Source organism: Nicotiana tabacum, chromosome 4, assembly GCF_000715075.1.
Source record: "Nicotiana tabacum cultivar K326 chromosome 4, ASM71507v2, whole genome shotgun sequence".
In the NCBI taxonomy this organism is placed as follows: domain Eukaryota; kingdom Viridiplantae; phylum Streptophyta; class Magnoliopsida; order Solanales; family Solanaceae; genus Nicotiana; species Nicotiana tabacum.
Window position 1 is genome coordinate 58,135,972 of NC_134083.1, and position 10,269 is coordinate 58,146,240.

Sequence of the window (10,269 nt, forward strand, 5' to 3'; positions counted from 1 at the left end):
AGAAGAAGAAGAAGAAGAGGAAGAAGAAGAAGAAAGACGAGAAAAATGCTTGAAGTTGTTTAAACTTTGGGTACTAGTTAAAAAAATTAAAAAGTAGGTACAAATTAAATGGTGGCGATTAAATAGGATACCCCATATAATTTTTACATTATTGGCACTATATGTAATTTAAATTGAATGAATAATCATACAAGTATTATGAAACTTTGTTGGCTCAAAAGTGGCCTTTAACATGCGTTCATATATACTATTTCTATATATTTTTCTTTACTATATATTAGAAGAGAAATAGTTTCGACATGTGTGTTTTATGTCATTTTTAAAAAGCTAGAGGGTATATTAGTCTTTTCACGTCAATTCTTACAATATCATATACGTGGCTATACAAACTCTACGCGTAAGTTATAAATGGCTCCACGTGTATTTTTAGCAGACAACATAAGGAGTATTAGATTTTCCTTTCAGATTTTGAGTGATTCTCACACCTTCGCGCACAAATATAGCTGCAGGTATGCTTTCAATTTGCACATATCTTTTTTCTACTTTTTCCTTCGTTCTTTTTTCATTTTGGGTTTCTTCTAGGTTCTCTTCATCATTGTTAGTTTCGATTCTGAAGTTCAGTGATTGTTGTAGGTTCTTTTCCCATGTTTTGCCTCTGATTTTCCCAGATTGTTTTTCTCTTCTCTTAATTTCTGCCCTATCTTCTTTTGGGTTCTCTATATGATTTTTAACTTTGCAATCTTATGGCAAGTATGTGTTAAATCAAGTGGTAAAACTGTATTTTTAAACTCTAAAGCATGCTGAGTATTGGACTTCTGTGGTTTTCTGTGTTCTATCAGTACTTTTTTATTTTGCAATTTCATGGCTGATGTATCCTAAATCGAAGGCTACGACTCTTGTAGTTGCTAAATCGGAGGCTGATACTCAACAAATCTTAATTTGGGATTTTTTTATTTATTTATGGAATTGTTTGCAGCTCAAATTTTATTTTGGCGAAGATGAATTGAAATCAAGAAAACAAATTCAGTGTCTTTGGACGAAAAATATTTTTTGTGTGACACTGTGTGGTTGTCTTTGTGGATGTAATTAGAGAGGGGAGCAAAGTTCACGGTGCTTGAAAACAAAGCATATATTTTGAAATTGTTTCCTACATCTGTATAAAAAATAGTTTTCTTTAGTGTTATTCGGTTTTCTTTAACTTGGTACCACAAAACTACATTCTCTGTATAAAAAATAGTTTTCTTTAGTGTTATTCGGGTTTCTTTAACTTGGTACCACAAAACTACATTCTCTGTATAACTAAATTTGTAAAGGATAGGATGAGCTGGCTGGATCCTTTATTCTTTTCTCTGCATAAGACTACATCTGCAATTAATACATGGATCTATTTGACCAATAAGGGAGATTTTGTAGTACTATCAATACAGAAAGAGGGAAAAAGAAGAAAGAAATGGCAATTTTCATGTTATAACTTTATATCTTTGTTCTCTATTTTGGTTGGAGTTATCTATAAAAAAAAATGGCAATTTTCATGTTCTAACTTTATATCTTTGTTCTCTATTTTGGTTGGAGTTATCAATTATTGATACTATTTTTTCCCCAGTTCATTCTCAAATCATGCATTTGGTTTTGACAATAGGCTAATGTCTTTTCACATTATCAAAATATTTTATCAGATTTAGTTCAACTGATTAAGTTTCTTTCTTAAATTGATCAATGTATGTTATTGGTCGTCCTGTAGTTTCGTGGTAAGAAAGCATATAATTCACCTCAAGAAAATATTAGTGTTGTTGATAAGAAATTTGAGAGTTCAGACCTTAAATTTGATAGTTTCTTTGTGTTGTATGATCCCGGATCAAATGGAGTCTAACTGCTTAACACGGGTTCCTTCTTTACGGAGGGAATCTTTACATTTATACAGCCTGATCTCTTGAAGCCTGTTGCTGGAGCTAAAAAAATTAGAAGCGAATCTAAGCAGGATATAAATGTTAACACGTGACTTTGGGGTGAAATTGGTTGGCTGGTACTCTCTAATCACCTCTATTAAATCCGCTTAGATTTGTTTGAATTGGGAGATAATAGTCCTGGTTGATCCAGTTAAGATGAGATACATTAGTCCTTTGGGATCTCAAGTCAGACTGATTTTAGTTTGAATATGACTTGAACCTTCAAGGATAAAGATTCTCGATTTTAGTTTGCTAATGACACTGATCTGGATGTTAGGCTTTGTTAAGAAGAAAATTCTAGGTATAGCCTCACAGTACTTAATAAAGTTTGGAGTTCTTCACTTCCTCATTTTTGCATTACGTTGTTGTAATTGTCTATTCATGCGATTTCATTGTATTTCATAGTGTGGTAAGTGCTATTCTTCTACATCGTACCTTCTTTTATTGCGAAGGGTTATGTTGAGGTTATGAATATATTTCTTAATTTCGTTTGTTCCAATTGTATTTAATCAAAATGTAAGTTTAAGTTCTAACCATAATATTTCTTAGCAAACTGCTAGCAAAAAATACCAGTTGTGAATATATTTCTTAATTTCATTTGTTCCAATTCTATTTGATCTAAATGTAAATTTAAGTTCTAACCATAATATTTATGGTAAGGACAATAAATATAAAGTTGTTTAAGAGAAAATGTAGTAATTCGTGCGTGTTGAAAAATAGTGGTGAAGTTATGAAATTACTGAGCCCTTTAAATGTTGATACTACTATATGAATGCTAGGTAAGTTTGCGCCATCGGGTTTGAACCTGAATGTTCGTTTTTTTTTTTGGTTGTTGTTGTAATATGCAAGATTGCTTTGAAGTGACTGTATGAAGAAAATTTGATGAGTGTCCTTTTGTTTGCTGTTATCATGTTCTGTCTCTAAAGTTACCTTACATTTGTAACAGATACTTCAAATAGCCGAGCTCAGTACGTTTAAAATTGGACTATTAAAATTTGCAGGTAATATCATGTAAGTTTATTTTTCTTCATTTGGATTTCAATTCTCTTTCTTTTCGATTTTTCACCTTAAACTTTCTGTACTGGGTTGATGCCGTTATGTCTTCTTATCTATGAAGGTTTGTGTGTGACTGGTAATTCTTGATTTTGAGGATAAGTAGAGTCACTTCTCAATGAGTATTAGTTCAAGGTCTCCTTATATATGATTAAGATAATGAATGTCTTTCATTTGGATTTCAATTCTCTTTCTTTTCGATTTTTCGCCATAAACTTTATGTACTGGGTTGATGCCGTTATGTCTTCTTATCTATGAAGGTTTGTGTGTGACTGGTAATTCTTGATTTTGAGGATAAGTAGAGTCACTTCTCAATGAGTATTAGTTCAAGATCTCCTTATATATGACTAAGATAATGAATGTCTTTCTTGTGAAAAGTATTACTACAATAAGATGTGAAAACTAGAGGTAACTATATATTTGTGCTACAACTTTAAACTAACAGATGTATTCATAGTCTTTGCCTCTTTGGTTTCAACATTTTTTTGATAAGTCTATGACAGATGCAATTCAGGCATATGTAGGGCCTAAAGCTAAAGTTTGATATGTCGCCTCTATTTGTTCTTTGCTTTTTTTCCTCTGTTGTGCATGACACAATTTATTCTCTTTGTTACTGCAGTTCTTGCGATTTGTTGTGATTGTTTCTACTTCTGCCATACATTAGCGCTTGAATCAGAAGGTAAATTTTCTAATCCCATCATTTATTTATAGGTATTGTAAGTTTTTGCTTGGGTTCTTTTAAAAAATATAAACATACATACATGTTAGCCAATATTGAAAATACATTCAGTAATGTAAATATAAATATGTACGTGACATTTCTCATTCAGGAAGTAGACGAATGAAATGTCGAGTACAAATCATAAAAATGAAAACTCCGAAAAAATACATACTGACAAGAAGACTAGGCGACGCGAATCATATAGAATGATGCAAGCCGATAAAAAAGAGGCTCTCATAGCATGAGCAAGAGCAAATAAAGCTGAAACAAGCTACCGACAACATCCTGCTTGCTCATTAATTAATAGCTCCACTAACGCATCATCCCCTACGAGTGCTAATATTTCAGGCGAGCAGTGTCTTCCTTCCTTTTATGGGACATTCAATATACGAAACAACTTAGAGAGCTAGACCGTCATTTCTTGATGGTATGCAATTATAAATACATATATGTGTTTATAGATATCAACATGATATACTTAAACTTTATATTGTTATATGCCAGGATCAACATCTAATACAAATTATGAACAATATAATGAAGAATCAATAACAATCCAAGCATCAACTGATTATGTTATGTTAAAGACTGTTCCCAAATGTAAATTTTGCGGAGTCAAAAAATTTGAATACGAGCCACTCCCATTCTGTTGTCGCAAAGACACTGTTAACCTAATTTCACATCAAGTACCAAGAGAGTTAAGAAACCTATATCTAGGAAATACTGAAAAATCAAAGCATTTTTGAACCTACATAAGAACATACAATAATATATTTGCGTTCACGTCCCTGGGAGTGACCTATGACAAAGAACTGGCAAAGAGGAATAAAGGTATTTACAGATTTCAAGTTCAAGGACAAATGTATCATTTCATAAATGACTTGATACCAAGTAATGAAAAAGGAAAAAATCTACAATTATATTTCTTTGATAGTGAAAATGAAGCGAGCAATCGAATGACATGTTCTGATACATTGACCTATGACAAAGAACTGGCAAAGAGGAATAAAGGTATTTACAGATTTTGAGTTCAAGGACAAATGTATCATTTCATAAATGACTTGATACCAAGTAATGAAAAAGGAAAAAATCTACAATTATATTTCTTTGATAGTGAAAATGAAGTGAGCAATCGAATGGCATGTTCTGATACATTGAACTACTGTACTATGAAAAATTTAATGAAAATATTAAAAACCAAAAACCAATCCTTACTCTACGTTTTTGAAATCCTTAATAAATATCCCACAATTATCAGATTTCTACATTGCGCTCAAGTGTAATGCTGGTCTAGACCAACAAATATACAACTTACCAACTACGTCAGAAGTGGCAGGGATATGGGTAGAACAAGATACCAATAATTGTATCCCTACGCCACATATCCGAATATTCCTACGCCACATATCCGAATATATACAAAAAGTGATAGAAGCCAACTGTAAACTATTACAAAACAGTTCTACAACAACTATTTCCGATGAGCATGCGGAAAAAATATTGCTCCTCACTTCGGAAGAGGTTTATGATATCTGTAATGTCAAGGTATATTCCGTTACATGAATTACATCATCATATAACAAGCTATTAATTCTGACTCCCGCTATCTCATCACTATTCATTATGATATGAAGCACATCATAGAATGTGTGATTAGTTCTACCCTCCATTCCAACATAGACCAATAGGATTCAACGATATCCTTCAACCAAAATCTTCAGTGTGGTGCAAATAAACAAAACCACACTTTGGTTGTAGCTATTGATAAAGCTAATGGAATGTAGCATCTTATCCATACTATTTACATTTTGTTTGCAAACAATCTTGTTTCATTCCGAGTAGAGAAACAAGAGCACCCACACACAACCAGCAAAGACAATGCTTCCTACAACAAATGTAATGTGGAAATGAATATTTCCCCTCCGAAAAACAGCTGAGAGGTATTTGAAATTTCTGTTCCTTCTAAATTTAATATGAGATTCAACTTTGTAGAAAAGACAGACAACTTAAACTACTATCATTTGTTAGCACTTTTGCCACTGAAACAACTTTTGCTACTATTTTGGGATGCAAGTGAAGCCACATCTTGCTGTTGCTTTTGAATGCGGTTAAGCTCACTTTTGCGACTGCTTTCTGGATGTTCCTCTACTCGGAATATGTCGGCGACATGAGGTTAGTGTACTTGATTACAAATCCAGATTTTTTCAAAATCCTTCATACCAACCGATATAAAGCTACTCCAGTTTTTTCATATTAGTTTGGGAGAAAGAAAAAAAAAGCACTTTGTATGTTAACCAACTCCAATTTTTTGTTAAGCCTCTTCCCGCTCTTTCTTGGTCTTTGTTGCTTTTTAATGAAAACTATCCCTCAGAAGGTTTAAACTGGCATTAAAGAACCTCTTATATTTATTTTTTTGATATGACACTTAAAAAGAAATGCTTAACTAAATTCTTAAAGCACTTTTTAAACTATAATTGTGTGTGGAGAATACATGTGTTTCTGTGCTTTATTAGGTTTCTTGCTTAAATGTTTGTTATTGTTCTCTAAGCTGCTAATTTTAGCGATGTTATGTTAATACGTTTCGTTCTTTGAAGTAATTTTGAACTGAAGAGCTCTCTGTTTATTCCTTTATTGTAGCTGATTGTTAATGGTAGTGTTCCTTTTAGATTACTGAATGGTTATTAAGGTTAGTGTCATATGACTTAAAGTCGGCTTCTAGCCATTTTAGTTCCGTCCTGTGTGATCTTCGATGTGGAACAAATATCCATTTTAAAATATAAAGGCTCAGATTTTATTAATGTAACAATTTATGTGAATCTTAGAGTAAAGCTTTTCCCCCCACAATTGAGGTTCTAACGTGGAATTTCTGTCGAGAATCAAAACCCAGTTGGTTAAAATTAAAAGATTTGAAACGTGGATACACACTTTCCATAATAAATGACATCTCCTCCTTAGAGTGTAAAGCGAAGTATTTTCAGTAAGATCTGGGTGAAAATGGGTAGATTGATACTGGTATCTGCTTTTCTGAGACTAAAGAAGCTGTCTTTCATTACTTTTAATTTGAATTTTTATTTATTCTCACCAGTGCAATTAAATTAATATAAGTTAATCTTAGTGGACCACTATTAGGTTTTACATTAGTGAATGGCAGCAGTAACTTTAGTATCTTAAGTCTCTTGGCAAGGCATACACTTGTTCGATTTAATTCTTGTATTGTATTATGTGGAAACTAAAAGAAGCTGCTGCAAATGGAGCTGTTTATTCTAAACAAAATCATGATCATGACCTATTGCAGCTTCATGACTAAAGTCTTAGAGATTAGCAGAAAATAGTGGACAGTCAAACAACTATACAACAGACTGTTTCACTACCTACTACTGGACCTATAGAGTTCTTATGCTTGATTGTGTTTGTACATTTAGTAGCCAAATTTTCCTGTTAGTGGCAAAAAATCCAGCCCCACCTTGAACGAGACATTTTTTGGCCTGGTATATCCAACTGAAAACTATAAAGTGTGAATAATACGTAACTCTTGATTTGCCTTGACATATCTGCGTAAAATGGGTATTGCATGATGTGGCTGCTTCATATTGATTTTTCAAGATACACCAAAAACTTACTTAGATGGGTGTAGCCCACTATGTTGTGCGGACTCTCCGAAAATACTATCGCATCCATGTCGGATCCTCCAAAAATAATATCTTTATCTGTTATATTTTACCAATATTCATATTTGTTTGAATATTATCGCGTATTTGCGTTCGAAGTTACAACTTGAAGTATAACAGAGAAAATTTTATACATATATAGTCAAAAATAGAGTGATAAAAATGGATTTTTTTCCCTGAAGTATTTTGGCTCGTATTCAACTCAACTGGTGATGTGTTGTTGAAACTTTAATTGCTATAATTGCTATTTCAGAATCTTTGTTAAGAGACTTGTGCTTTTTGCTATTCGAGAGTGTAATTAGCCGCTCATATTGCCTACTTTACTTCAGAATATTTTTTTATCAGTGAATTTGTGTTTCAATTGTGAACATATGTTGTAGTCTACAATTACTTTTTATTACTGTATATGTTTCAGTTATTTTCTGTTTCACATATGCTTTGACTTTTACTAATTATCAAACAAGTACTTTCTGTTGTTGCTTACCTGAAGTTTTGCCATATATTTCAGCTTGTGTGCTTCTACAACAAGCATGTGATTTGGCCGTATCTATGTTAACTACTTTTGAGCTAACATTATCATATTTTACCTTAAAGATATGTAACCTTTTAATTTATAACATATTTATTTGTTTGCAGATATTTTTGGTCAAGAACTACTAGAAAAAAGACCAGAGAAAAGACCATTGCATCGCATTCAGCTAATATGTAAATAGTTATGTCATATATGTTGTAACTACTGTGGCACTTTAAGCATCCCTTAATGTGATGCTCTCATGGATGCAAACAATGTATATTTTGCTGAAAATATATATAAATATCTATCAGTTAACATGAAATATTGTCTACTCGATTACATACTTACATCATTAATTTCTACTATATTTGCAATTAGATATTACACACAGTTAAATAATGTTGGACTCCTGCCTAGTATATTAGAAGAGCTGGTTTTCGACATGGCTGCTTACCTGTCTTTTTATTTTTGTTTAAGGGCATTTTGGACCTTTAACAGAATCTAATAAAACGTATCCTTTAAATCCAAAGCCGAACGGCCACCACATCAGTTCCTGCACCCAATCACTTTATAACGAAACACGTGTTTGTCATTTTCAGTTAAGATATGTGTAATTTGAGATTGACACTAAGCGGTAAGCACGAACAGACTTACCAATGCACTTTTGCCCTGAAAAGAGTACGTGTCTCTTCCATTTGCTTCTAAAGCATGCTGATTCCACGTGTCTTTAATCCAACAGAGACAATATATTACCTTTACCTAATATTGCAACTTTTTCCTGCTTTCTCTGGTTCATCGCTTTCTTGCTATCTCTCTTGGGTCCATTTCTATTTTTTTTTTGCTCTTTTAGCTTCTGCTGGATTTTTTTTTGAGTATCTGATTTGCGTTTATCGGCATATTTTGCATGTCTTCTTCGACTTCTTTTTCTAGGTTTTGTGAGTTTGCTTCTGCAATTTCCTTTTGGTGTAATTGCTATCTCTTTGGTGCGTATTATATTTATTTGTTATCGCAATATTTTGTGACTGTAAAACTTTCGTAGGTCTAGCCTGATACACAGATCACTTTATGTGTTTTTTTATTTCTGAATTATTTTATATGTGGAAATATTAATTTTGAATGTCTGATTTTGATTCTGAACCGTATCTATATGCTTTAAGGTTCCAAGAGATTTCAAAAATTATGTTTCAGGTGGTGTGTTGTGAACCTGAACCAAGGTATTGGACCAGCTGCACTTGATATTGGGCTAAAGAGAAGCTCCAGGCGCGTGAACTCTCCAAAATATTTCAAGGACTTTGTGGTCCCCAAAGCCAATGGATAAGAGAGGGCACCTGCAATGCTGTTATGCGAGGACAACTGTGAGCACTATTGGAGAAATATTCCCAACAGACATTAGTATAAGTAGTAGTAGGTTTCCCTAATTAGGCAGAAAATATGCCGAGTCTTTTTGTTTGTTTTTGCTAAGGAGCAGTCTGGAACCTTCCCCCTTCTTCATTTTTCCTTTCTTTTAGTGTTTATCTTACTTTTTGAGTCCATTGTAAGTAGAGTTGCTAAGTTTGAGATTGAATCAAAGAAGTTTCCTGTTATTGATTCTGTTATCTCTCTTAAATTCATAACATTTGGTGCTTTCATTGATCCTTCCCGACCAAATGGGCGACGGTGGTCACAATACTCGTCTCAAATCTCTCGATGACGCTACGAAGCTGGTAAACGAGCAACTTGCTGCCCACAGCAAGAACCTTGAAAACATTACTGTTACATTGCAAGGTCAGCAAACTCTTTTTCATGACATTCTCTCTCAGCTTACCCACCTTCAACCACCGCCGGCGCCACCTTTTACTGTCCAAAATTCATCACCCATTTTTCCCGGCCAAACATCCAACCCAACTGCTCAACCCCAGTTTTACTCACCCCTCCAACCACACAATATTTTTCCTCAATCACCTTCTCAAACCTTACCCGTTAACCCTCTTGCTTTGTTTCGCCGTGATAAGCCGGCGACTATTGATCTGCCAAAGTTTGATGGGTCAAATGCAGAGAGTTGGATTTTTCAAGCAAACCAATACTTCGACCATTATTCTGTTCCCAACGAACAACGCCTTAGTATCATTTCATTCTATTTGGAAGGACTAGCCAGAGAGTGGTACCAGTGGATGTATAAGAACCACCAGCTAGTCAGTTGAGATCAATTTTCTCAGGCTATTGTAATTCGTTTTGGCTTCAGATCCATTGAAGCTCCTGAAGGGATACTCGCCAAGCTCTATCAAACAACTACAATTCGCGACTATCTCTCACAGTTTGAGCATTGGTTGAATAGAACGACCGATGTCCCTCCGTCCTGGCTACGACATCTTTTTGTTTCGGGCCTGC

The 10,269-nt window shown here is 33.8% G+C and overlaps 1 long non-coding RNA gene across 11 annotated transcripts; it reads left to right on the forward strand.

The window, feature by feature from the left end:
- The first annotated feature begins 407 nt into the window (after nucleotides 1-407).
- Nucleotides 408-9,485, forward strand: LOC107773488 (uncharacterized). 11 transcript variants are annotated; one of them, XR_012708717.1, is made up of 6 exons: nucleotides 468-509; nucleotides 1,922-2,023; nucleotides 2,893-2,957; nucleotides 3,619-5,892; nucleotides 8,025-8,580; nucleotides 9,091-9,485. It is a non-coding gene; the product is annotated as an uncharacterized LOC107773488 (long non-coding RNA). The 11 variants fall into 11 exon arrangements; XR_012708723.1 differs by having other exon boundaries at nucleotides 2,893-2,947; XR_012708719.1 differs by lacking the exons at nucleotides 468-509; nucleotides 1,922-2,023 and adding an exon at nucleotides 516-629 and having other exon boundaries at nucleotides 3,619-3,678; nucleotides 5,563-5,892.
- Nucleotides 9,486-10,269: the final 784 nt, after the last annotated feature.